Raw genomic sequence first — 12,966 nt, 5'->3', positions numbered from 1 at the left:
GTCCACCTCATAAAAGCTACGATACACCAATACGGTAGTAAGAAAATTGTATATCTTCAAAGCATGCCACTCTGAGGTACGTGATAGGTTGTTGGTTGCTAAGCATCTCATAGTTTTAATGCCTGCCATTCGCTTTATCTTAGGAGTTATATGTCAGAATTTTATGTCTGGGAATGACTTAATACTCGATGATGAGCACATTGTGGGACGTTTCGAAAAACAAAGATGGATGCATTCATTAGCTATATTTCCATTCACCTATTTGAATGCGCCTTTGGATATGTGCTTTAAAAACCGGTTGATGGAAACGCCAGGATTCGCATAAGTTTTGAAAATGCGCATAAAAACATATGTGCATACTAAGTAGGATTAACTATTAATCGATAAGAAAAGATGAGCATAAACTACGATGGAAACACTTTTACCAAACAAATTCCAGTATGCACATTAAAAAAAGGTCATGTGATTTTGTTATAAGAGATCACGTGATGATGAAAATGTGTGTACATGGACAAACCAGCAGGCTGAGCACACTGTAAAACATCTGAAATGTTGTTTTGGTCATTCTAAAAAGCTTAATCATTTCAGTAGTAGTGATATTATATTATTAATGACCTCCAGAATCAATCTGTGCTCCGGGTCTCACGTCTTCAAACACCACTGCTCGTTCACTGCGTGTCAGGATTGTTTCTGAGGCGCAAGTCATTTAATAAATGAAAAGATTCAGGCAGCTTCTTTTATCGCAGCAAACTTTGTTTTTATTGTTGATATTTGGCACCAGATAATCAGAAAGTCATGATTTGGTTCGCTTTGACTCATTGGATGGAAAAATCTGCTTTATTCGCACATTTTTTATGCGATATTCCAGTTTTGTGCGTAAGGTATTTTGCATTTTTGGATGGAAACATAGCTATTGTTTGTAATATAAAAACAAAAAATGACCTCACAGATAACTCTAAAATATCATGATCAAATGAGGACGGTGTTGTGTGCACTACTGAGCTTAAGATGCAGACAAACAGAATGGCTTCAAAACTATTTATTCCACTGTACTTTATACTTCTGTCAGTGCATTAAACAGCCACATTAGATTCTGAAGTCAGAGATGCTGCGGTTTCAGAATTTCAAATCGAGTGCGTGTTCCAAGTTCATACAAGTCAGAATTTCCAACTTCAAAAGTACAAATGTAATGCACTATACCATCCCATTGTTTTACACTGCACGAGTTTAATGCTGCAATTTGAGGTTAATTTTACAATTACATCAATTTTACATGTATCAAAATAAACTACAAAATACAGCAGCCACAAATGTAACAAAATAAAATATATTTCTAAGGGAGCATGACAATTCTTCACAAACCTTCCATCAATAAGCCTATTAGATCAATCCCTTCACCATTAAACTGATTTAGGTGTTTTATTTTTTTATTGTTTCTAAAGTTCCACCTGCAGCACTGAGACTGAGAATGATTAAGAGCTGAAGGCTCCTCATCCTGTTCTTAAAGACTGATATTTTATTTCTTCTCATTTCCTGCCAAACTGTACACTATACAGCCATTGCATATTCCTGGTCTGAGTATTGTGCAGTATACTATTTTCAATGATTGTCGCCTTTCTCTCAAATATACCCATGCCATTTGTCTGTTATGTGTGCATAATTTCTATCCATACTCCAAGCATTGACCACCTTTTTGATCAATTTTCTCTTCTGATCTCAAGTCTAGACTAATAACTGAGAAAGCCTCAATCTCAGGCTGCATTTTTATAATGTCATCATGTAGACTTCTTACAAAAGTATTTACAGTATTTTAAAATACAAAATTACAAGTCACTAAAGTGTTTTGATACAAAATATTAACCCATTTTCATAAAGCCCATCAAATACAAACAAAAAATACTATTTTGTATTTAAAATACGTATTTGAAATGCATTTATCATAAATACTGCCCATCTCTGATTCTAACAAATGATCTGCAAATGTTCTCGAAAGTATTTCTTTAAGCTGTTAAGTCCAAATTTGAAATGCCATAACAAAAATGGCACCCTGTTTTTGATCTGAGAGCCTCTCAGATCTCCGACAGAGATAAACTCTAAACAGGAAGCAGTTGGGTTCATCACTATTCAAGGCTGCACTGTAAAAAATAAATCCGTAAAATTTACGGTAAAAAAAAACCAGCAGCAGTGGTTGCCAGTACTTTACCGTTAAAAATACGGTACAAACCATAAAAGTAATTTGTTATTTTTACGGTAAACTACCGTATTTTATTAATTTATAGAGGTAATATGTCTGTATTTTGAATTACCAACTCTACACACATCTTTGTTACACAGTTAGACACGTTAACACATATGCAGGTGGTGATGCAGGCTCATCACAAACAACTTTTCCCACAGGCAGAAAAGTGTATCAATATATAGAAGGTGCTCAGTGTCATTCACACAGCTACTAAACACCAGTATGGGAACACGCATAACATTAAAGTCATGAAATAAACATTTTTTTTTATCAACATTAGATGTAACATAAGTCTCTAATGTACATAACTGATGGGGAAACAACTAAAAAGATCTATAGTAATGTCAACAAAAAGCATAAAAAGTGATGTGCCAAGCAGGGAATTCTGGGAAAGTCAATTTACGGTTATTCGGTGTATATATTAAGGAAACATACTGTAAACCAGGTTACAGATTTGTACTGTAGCATTTTTACAGTTTTTTACCGTTGAAATCATGGCCATTTTTTACAGTGTGGTTTATACTTCTGCGTCAAATGATCAGCGCGACCCACGACACATGCCTTGCGTGTAGTCGTGCATTTATATCTCTGCGCGCTGTTTGTGTTGCTCTGCAATAACACTTCCGAAACGCTAGCTGGCAGTAGGTTTAAATGTTCCTCTGTATTGAGTTTCTTCGTGGGTTTTTTGTTTTTTCTGAACGCTACCTAAACAAGTACAAGTAGCTAAAACTCGCTCATTAAGAGACGGAAACACATAACAAAAGTAGTCTCCATCTGGAGCTCCTTCACAGGACACGACATTTGTAAACATTTGCTCCATACGGCTCTCAGCACTGCCCACACTTATCACAAATATGAAGCCGACAAATCCCAGAGCTTGCGTTATGCATCATTGCGACGTGTAGTTACATTTTTTTAAGAGGTGCGCGTCAGTCACAGCGAGGAGTATGCGACTGCACGAAGGCTGTGCCGGACCATACGCATGGACTCGACGCAGAAGTATAAATCAGCTTTTAGGTTTTTCCAAAACATTTCTATAGTGTTCTCAATATTTGCAGGATGTTTCTTGCATGTGAATTTGCATGCATGTGTGTTGACAAATTTAAAACAAATTTTTCTTTGGGCAGCGATAGTCAATTGCACCCCAATTTAGTCAAATTTGCACTTGCTGGATACTAACACGGATAACAATTGCAGTCTGCACAAGCTGTACTCAAGAATCCACTGATGTTTTGGGTTATTTACCAGCAGTTTGTTCTTGATTTTAGTGTAATATACAGTTTCAGTTATTACAGCAGAAAAAGCTGCGAGGTCTGTTGTGCAGAGGCTGGCAAACCACCAAGACTCTTTCCCTCGCTGCACTAGGGATTATATGTTCTCCACCAGTTTATTCATGGTATTATAAAATGATGATGCAAATTCAGTGGCTTACAAACGGTCCCTTGGAGAATAATGAAACTAAAGAAACACGTATGCAGGGGTTTTATTTAAGAAACCTCTCTGGATTAAGCAGTGATATCAAAATTATGGCCTTCATTGATTCAATTCCAACTCCTCCAGATGTACTTTATCACAGGACACTGAATACAGAAAGCCTTAAAGGGAAAGTTCACCCAAACATGACGATTCTGAGATCATTTGCGCAACCCTTATGTGGTTCCAAACCCATATCACTTTCTTTTTTGAGGAAAAAGCTCTTTTAGACTCCTCAGACTTTACATAACTTTTGTTGTTGTTGTTCTTGAAGCATTTCACAGAACACTGGAAATAATATATCCATCAACAGTTTTCAAGCTTTTAAATAGAATTATGGGAGATGGATCTTAATTTATCAGTGACGTTTATTGATATTTTATGTTTGTTTGAAAAATGGATTGCGTAAAATACAAGAAAATTTATTTGGATCTCATTAAACATTTTTTGAACTCGAACTTACGTGACCAACCTGAATAATATATCAGTTCAAACTAATAAAACATCAATTAAAGTCACTTTTTTTGTAACCGTAGGAGATTTTCTATTCGTTTATACACCCTGAGCCTGATAGGATAATCATTTTAACAGCAAATAGTTTCCACTTTTATAATGTCTTGTTGATTTACGAGTCTTAATCTCATGTGAAAGTATTTCTGATTTCTGCATATTTTGCGCTTGACCCTGAAAACATTTGCATCGCATGAGCCTTTTTTGTCCTTCGCAGAGATCTACAGGCTTCAATTTCATCAGGCTTCTGCCATCTGCTCTATGTTGTGTATTACGCTGTCATTTTGAGAGAAATCGATATAGGCATAAAATATTTTGAGCATTAGAAACACCTGGATCTGCTCATATTCCTCAGGCAGATGTTCAGTACATTATAAATTGTAACTTAGCGCCTCATCATCGCTATTAGTTTTTAGCAGCCAAGTCTTTGGTTTTTTTCCTGCTAATTCAACATCTAAAGGACTTTCTATTTCTTATTAATTGAGGTCTTTCAGCACTTTGACAGGGATCTGACAATGATTAAAGGGAAAAAAATGAATGGTGCTTTTTAAAATGCTTTTCTGCAATTTTTTTCTACCAGCAACAACTCTTAAAACTATTAACTCAAAAACTATTAATGCTTAATAGTAGCCTGAATATGAATTTGAATGCGTACAATAAATTTATTAATCATTTCCTGCTCATATTGTAGATCTATCAGACCCATCTATTTTATGGCATGTATACGGTTGAAGTCAAAATTATTGTTATTTGTTATTGTTATTATTTTTATTAAAATTTTTTGTTTGCATATATTTCTCAAATGATGTTTAACAAAGCAATGAATTTTTCACAGTATTTCCTATAATATTTTTATTCTGAAGAAAGTCTTATATGTTTGATTTTGGCTAGAATAAAAGCAGAATAAAAACAAACCACTGTTTACACTGATTTGCCTAATTACCTAACTTGCAGAGTTAACTTAATTAAGCTAGTTAAGCATAAAAATTGCACTTTAAGGTGAATACAAGCATCTTTAAAAATATCTAGTCAAATCTTTTGTACTGTCATCATGGCAAAGAAAAAAAAAATCAGTTATTAATAAATTATTAAAACCATTATGTTTAGTATTGTGTGAACTGAAGAAATCTGGTCTCTGAATGTCTCTGAATTTGGGGTAAATAAAAAAAGAATAAAAATTTAACAGGAGGGCTAATCTTTCTGCCTTTAATTGTGAATATACACTAACCGGCCACTTTATTTGGTACACCTAGTACCGGGTTGGACTCCCTTTTGCCTTCAGAACGGCCTTATTCCTTTGTGGCATAGTACAAGTACAAGGTACTGGAAAATTCCTGAGATTTTGGTCCATATTGACATGATAGCATCACGCAGTTGCTGCAGATTTGTCGGCTGCACATCCATGATGTGAATCTCCTGTTCCACCACATCCCAAAGGTGCTGTATTGGATTGAGATCTGGTGACAGTGGAGGCCATCTGAGTACAGTGAACTCATTGCCATGTTCAAGAAACAGTCTGAGATGATTCGCGCTTTATGACATGTCGCAGGGATGGACATGGTCAGCAACAATACACAGGTAAGCTGTGGCATTGCCACAATGCTCAATCAGTACTAATGAGCCCAAAGTGTGCCAAGAAAATACCCCCCACACCCTTACACCACCACCACCAGCCTGAACCGTTAATACAAGGCAGGATGGATCCATGCTTTCATGGTATTAACGCCAAATTCTGACCATACCATCCGAATATCACAGTAGAAATCGAGACTCATCAGACCAGGCAAAGTTTTTCCAATCTTCTGTTGTCCAATTTTGTTAAGCCTGTGTGAATTGTAGCCTCAGTTTCCTGTTCTTAGCTGACAGGAGTGGCACACAGTGTGGTCTTCTGCTGCTGTAGCCCATTCGCCTCAAAGTTGGACATGTTGTGTGTTCAGAGATGGTCTTCTGCATACCTCGGTTGTAACGAGTGGTTATCTGAGTTGCCATTCTATCAGCTCGAACCAGCCTGGCCATTCTCCTCTGGCATCAACAAAGCATTTGCACCCACAGAACTGCCGCTCACTGGATATTTTCTCTTTTTTGGAGCATTCTCTGTAAAGCCTAGAGACAGCTGTGTGTGAAAATCACAGTAGATCAGCAGTTTCTGAAATACTCAGACCAGCCCGTCTGGCACTGACAACCATGCCACGTTCAAAGTCACTTAAATCACCTTTCTTCCACATTCTGATACTCGGTTTGAAATGCAGCAGATCATATTGACCATGTCTACATGCCTAAATGCATTGAGTTGCTGTCATGTGATTGGCTGATTAGAAATTTGCGTTAACGAGCAGTTGGACAGGTGAACCTAATAAAGTGGCCGGTGAATGTATATAAATAAATACATTTGGTACTTTCTCAAATTTCAGCATTAGCATCACCAAACAGTTACACCTTTACCGTCTTGCCAAATGTCAGGATAGATATTTTGAACGAGCGCATTTTGCCTTATATTAGGACTTTATTATTTCACAAAGTCAAACTAAGTAATACGGCAGGATCCATCACATTGCAGCCGGCCCATGTGTTTCTCATGAGTGTGAATGAGTTATTTTGAATCTGGAATCTCAGCTGCAGTTTGCTTTGTCTTTGCGTTCCTTTTATCTCTGACTGGCAAGATCCAGAGCAAATATCATTAACAGGTGCAGGGGTCTCATTTTTAATCCGTTTAGCTGATTGGAATTTCAGAGCGCTCATTTGTAACTGTAATTGCAGGTTGGTGCAAACTGATGCTTTGGAGAGAGAGAGAAAGAGAAAGAGAGAGGGAGAAAGAGAGAGAGGAAGAATGATTACGAGTGAATGACAAGATGTTGGGAGCAATGTAGAGGTCATTGAGGATGAAATACTGTACAGCAGACGCTAGAGTCCAGAAGATTCTGCGATAAATTAGCAGTTACTGAATACTGACAATCTGATAAGAGCTTCAGCAAGAGATTTCTGGATATCTGTTTAATGTGTTTAAAAGGATAGTTCACCTTAAAAATGAAAAGATTGGGCCAAGTCCAAGATGTAGGTGACTTTGGCAATTTTGGTGAATCTGAAAACGTAAGCCAATGGCTTCCTGATGCTACCTTAATGAAGCGAACAGCAGTTTCAGAAAAAAACAATGCTTTAAAATTAGCATGTAACCTAAATTTACGATGCAATTTATTTCACTCTAACTAATTTTAATCATTTATTATGAGGATTATTGCACTAGCGCACATTGTCTTTAGTAAAACAATTACTCTGTGCAATTGAATACACTGAAAATTGTTTGTTTTAACTGTTAATCAAAATTGAACTACTTGCTTCTGCCCTGGAATGGCAGGTCTTCTCTGATGACACCAGTTAGACGGCTGAGGCAAAATATGGTTAGCCACGCAACTCCAGCTGTTAGTTTTCTGCGAGTAAAAGATGAGAGGAGCTATACCAGTACTTCTCAATTCCAGTCCTGGAAATACTGTCATCTAGATCATTTCTCCTCATATCAAATTCCGTATCAAATGTTAACTCTCATCTCTCAAGAATAACTCGGGGTTATTCCACCAGATATTTATTTCTTAACTCTTCTGAAATGAAGACACTGTTATTGTGTTGTCTAAAAACAACTGTCAACATTTTTTACTTATGTTTTTCTTATATAAAAATAATAATAATAATAATAAATGCTCTCAAAGACAACACTATTATTTTCAATTTGAAAGACATGCCAAGTAAATAAGTCCAATCTCCATCAATACAGCTCATTAAATAAATTACAGTTGCCATGACCGCATTTAAACGCATTAAAGGGTCTCGAAACTCTAAAACACATTTTTCTGAGATTGTCATAGATATCTCTGTGTGGCACATTGATTAAAACGCTGTTAGAACACCTGTGTGTGACACTCTGTATGCATAGAGCTAGAAATCTCAAAGGTAACACTTGTTTGTTTCGCCAGATCTTACTATGAAAAAAACAAAGCCATATTACACGTACATCAAAAACTTTTAGTGGTTTTAAAATAAGAGAAATCTGAAAATATCATAATCTGCACCTACTTTATTAACTCCAGTATGTGCTCATTGCTTATAATAAGTGGACGTGGCAACTCCTCAAGATCATGCAGTCTTACAAACATAAAGAAAACACTGCACATTTATGACCCTGGAGCATCATAAGTGTCTTTTTTCTAGGTGAAATTTATCAATTTGGCAGAGGTACAACTTTTCAATCTGGAATGTGGGCGGGTTAATAATGAAATATAAATACTAAATACTTTCTTTATATTTTTTCATATTATTGTGATCCAAAATAGTGGATACCAAACAGACTATGTTATGTTTCCCTGAAGTCAATCATGAAACGGTGTTTATTTAGTTAGAGTAGGGTTTTTTTTTAGATCAAGAGAATGGAAGGTGTGCACAAGAATAAAACCCCACCCCTGATCAATATTCAGTTTCAGTTGGTAAAAAACATCATCATCTAAAATAAAAGTCTGCAGAAATGTCTTACATGAGAAATGTGACATTCATGATGATTACATTTTTATTAAATCTTTTGCGCAATTTACAGTACAAAGCTACTAATTATTCTTAGAATACATCAATCTGTTTTAAAGATAAGAAATCGATGACCCTTTTTAAATATTTATACATTTAAAATGAATGTTTAGTTGGGACAAAGAAATAATATTTAGTAAAATCTGATCAATTTAAAACCTGTATTGTTTATCTGTCCCCTAATTGTTTTAATATATATTTATTTGTGACTGACTAATTGATACCTCACAAACAGCTATGAAAGATGTTACTATTTTAAAAAATTACACTAATTTTAATGTACAATTATTGCTATTTATAAACCATTAACTAAGACTTTTGTCTAAAACTCTTGTAGAATAAGATCATACTGAATATGTACTTTATAGCCTTTATCTTAATAACAAGCAGGTACTAAGTCACTTGATACTGTTTTCAATTGTTACTTAAGTGTTACCAGATTTTGCACAATAAATTTAGAAGATTATATGGTAAAATGTTTTAGTTTGACTAATATTTCATTTATAACTCTAAGCCCATTCAGAAAGAATCTTCATCTTTTTTCACATTGCTGTGATCCAGAATAGTGGATACCAAACAGACTATGTTACGTTTCTATGTTTCCCTGAAGTCGATCATCAAAACAGTGTTTATTTTAGTTAAAGGGTTTTTTTTAGATCAAGAGAATGGAATTAGAGGCCACTTGCATAAACTGCTTAGACTAGTTTTAAAAATTAGTCATTTTATTTATTTTTTGCCTTTAAGACTAGCCATAACTGTTCCAGTCAGTTACATAAGTTAGACTGGCTTAATTTGAATTTTAAAAAGTGGATCAAATTAGTTTTTAAGACCTATTGGAGGCTGGACTCGAATCTTTACCTTTTGGATGAGCACCAAGGCTCAACATAATAAGAGTTCAACCACTGCACCACACTTTTAAAAACTAGACTGGCAGAAGTGCAATATTTGACCCAATATTTCCCACCGCATTTGGCCAGCAACTCCACTGGCAGGTCTCAGCTAATTTTACCTTTGATTTACGAGTCCCACTTTAAGATAAAGTTTTACATTTATTTACCTTGGCAGTCATATTCTTACAATGGCGATTTACAAAAGAGCCTTTTATTGCCTGTTTAATGAGCTCAGCTCTTACAGCTTATGCGAAGGCTTCAAATTAATGCATTAGGGTCAAGCCAATTAAAAGAAGTCTCCAGTGCAATTGAAAATCCCCACACAGGAGAAATAAACAAAGGAGCATGCTCATAACTGAACAAAAAAAAAAACATCCCAAAACGTCTGCGCAGCTAAGACCGCAAGCAGAAATGGAGTTTGGATGCGATGTCTGTCGCTGAAACTCAAGAAGAAGCGAAGGCAAAGTGAAGATGACTAATCTGTGGGCCTGGATGTTTTGTGCAAAGATAATCAAGTGAAGCAACGTCAAGTCTCGTTAGTAAATGATGAATCAGGTCGAATATTTTGCAAATACGAGCTGGAGCGGTTTCCTGGAAAATCTTGACATCATTTACACAGCTGCCTCATGTAAACGGATCATCCTGAGCCTTTATTACACTTTGAGAGGCCTGCGGTGGAGTTTCCTACAAGTGGTCAGGTTTTACCTTAGGATCCGTCAGGGAGGTGAAGACCTCCCACTGGTGTCTGGGTAGAAACGGACCAAAGACAGACAGGACTAAACAGACGATGATGTTTTAATGACATTTTCTTAATGCTTTTAACTGCTACGTGTGTTTTTGTCGTTGGAAATTAGACGCGGTGTGTTTTACTTTAGCGCGAGACATCCTGAATTCTGTCGTGAGGTTTGTCCATTAGATCTTTCTCATTTCGCAGAGACTGTTTGCTTAGGTGTCTAGGATGTTGACAAGTTGACGAAGAGAACTTTGATTACAACAAGAATGTGTGTGAGCGATCCCAGAGCTCATCTGTGACTTATACCTTTAACCTGACAACATATCTCTCTCAGAAAGGTGATCCTGCTGACTCTTCTAACCCTTCCTGCATATTTCACAACCTCCCACTCCACAGCATTAAAGACTCGTGGCCATCACTGACTCACACTGCCCATATAAAGTTTACTCTTTTAAACATTTCAATTACAGCTATCAACCGATCATCAAAATGTTTTCAGTGTTTTGATCCATCTAACTTTGTATTTTAATGATGAAAGATGGACAGAAATGAAATAAGGTGTAAAGTGTTTAAGATTGGCAGGTAGGTGTGACAGTAGTGAAATGTCCCACTTCAAAATAACAATGTGTCAAATAACACATCTCGCCAAGGAAGTTGGGTTTCTTTAATCTGCTTCGACTTTACAGTTCAGATCAGGGGTGTAGCGCAGTGGTTCCCAAACTTTTCAGTTCACGACCCCTAAAATAACAATGCCTGAGACTCGCAAATTTTGGAGAATGCCACTAGGAGACCATCCTCCATGTTCAGTTGTGGCCTGTATTTATTTTTAATGTACGTGAGTGCCGTAAAGGTGTCAGAAAGGTTAACCTGGTGCCATAAAATTAATGTGCTGCATTTGACACAATTTCTGTGTCGTTAATATAACAATCACCACAGGGCTCACAAAAAAATGGAAAGGTTGATGGCTTTTTATTAGCATGTTGTTTTTCAATGTTAATTATTAACATGTTAACAATGTTACTATCAACTACTATTTTGTTCTTCAGTAGATTATGGATAAAATATGGTCATTCTAACAGTTTAATAAAATGTATTTGATTTTTGGAAATCGCCAAGAAACTCCCACTTATTGTCCCGTGACCCCCACTTTGGGAACTACTGACGTAGCAAATAGCTGCGGTTTAAACATTGATCTAAATGTTGATTTTATTTCATTTATTTATTTATTTTATGTTTTGTTCAATGTGTTAATTGTAGACATTGTAAGCGTGTAGCAAATGAGCCAGCAGTATGCTGGAAGAAAGGGAGTGGGTCAGACATCTTTTTTTTGACCACTTCATAGATTAATGTTGGAGAAATCCTCTTTATGGAATTAATTTAGTTTGGTATAATTTGTATTTTAATTTTAATATATTTTTGTTGGTCAGTTATCCACAAAAAAACAAGATTGAATAACATTGCTCATGCTGTAGATTTAAATCAGAGTTATTTATAATGATGATCATTTATAGTTTTTAAAATTAAAATTCTTTATATGTTATATTTTAGCATTCATACATGCGTACAGCACACCTATTTCTTGGGCAACATAAGAAAGACATAAGAGTAGTGAAGCACACAAGAGGTAAGGGATTATTAGAACATATGTAATTAAAAGTATGTTTTTATCAGCTAATTTAAGTAAAAAAAATCTCTCTTTTTTTTAGACAGAAAAATCACTTTTTGCAGGATGACTGGACGTTCTGTTCAGATGATAATTGCAGGTTTCCACAAGGTCTTAAAAAGTCTTAAAATGTCTAAAATTTAAAAATTGAAATTTTAGGCCTTAGAAAGTCTTAAATTCGCTGTTCTAGGTCTTAAATATTTTTGCACAGGCCTTATTTTTCCGATGTCCATGTAACGCTACATCTAATTCTCATTTAAAATCTTTTTGGTTGTTGTTGCTAGGTTTTCGTGGTGTTGTAGTTCTTTATTTCACTACTCTAAATGTAATTTATTACAACTACAAATGAGACCAACATGCAATAGCCAATCAGCTTTCTGTTACTGAACTCAGTGCGAGCGGCGAATGTGACGTCATCGCTGTGCTTTGGGTATGCGCGACATGATTTCAGCTGGCGGAGCCCACAAATTTTTTTGAAACTCGGGCAAACAGTTTGCGCGGTGCCGCGTTTGATTTGAGTTAATTATGAAACACTCTGTTTAAACATTTTAAACAAGTAGTTTAAAAATTTTCAATTATATTAATGATATGGCCTAGTTCTGGAAACTTTCTACTTCTCTGTTTATCCATCTGATTTTACTGTCTGTTTCTTTTGATCACCCCCTGTCATTTTAAAGAATATCTTTTATACTTGGCAAACGCGTCAAGTATAAAAACCTTGTCAGTTTCGTGAGGAGTGCGATGCAGCGCCAGGCGAAAGTATAAATCAGCCTTAAGATGTTTGTTTGCTTGTTTTTTTTTCTGATGTTCAATGGTGCGTCTAACCTGTCTTTAGTACTGTTCAGTTTGAAAACATTTATTTTACCACTAATTTTGTGATATAGCATTTTCT

The sequence above is a fragment of the Danio aesculapii genome, chromosome 21 (assembly GCF_903798145.1).
Source record: "Danio aesculapii chromosome 21, fDanAes4.1, whole genome shotgun sequence".
In the NCBI taxonomy this organism is placed as follows: domain Eukaryota; kingdom Metazoa; phylum Chordata; class Actinopteri; order Cypriniformes; family Danionidae; genus Danio; species Danio aesculapii.
Note: the sequence above shows the minus strand (reverse complement) of the source record.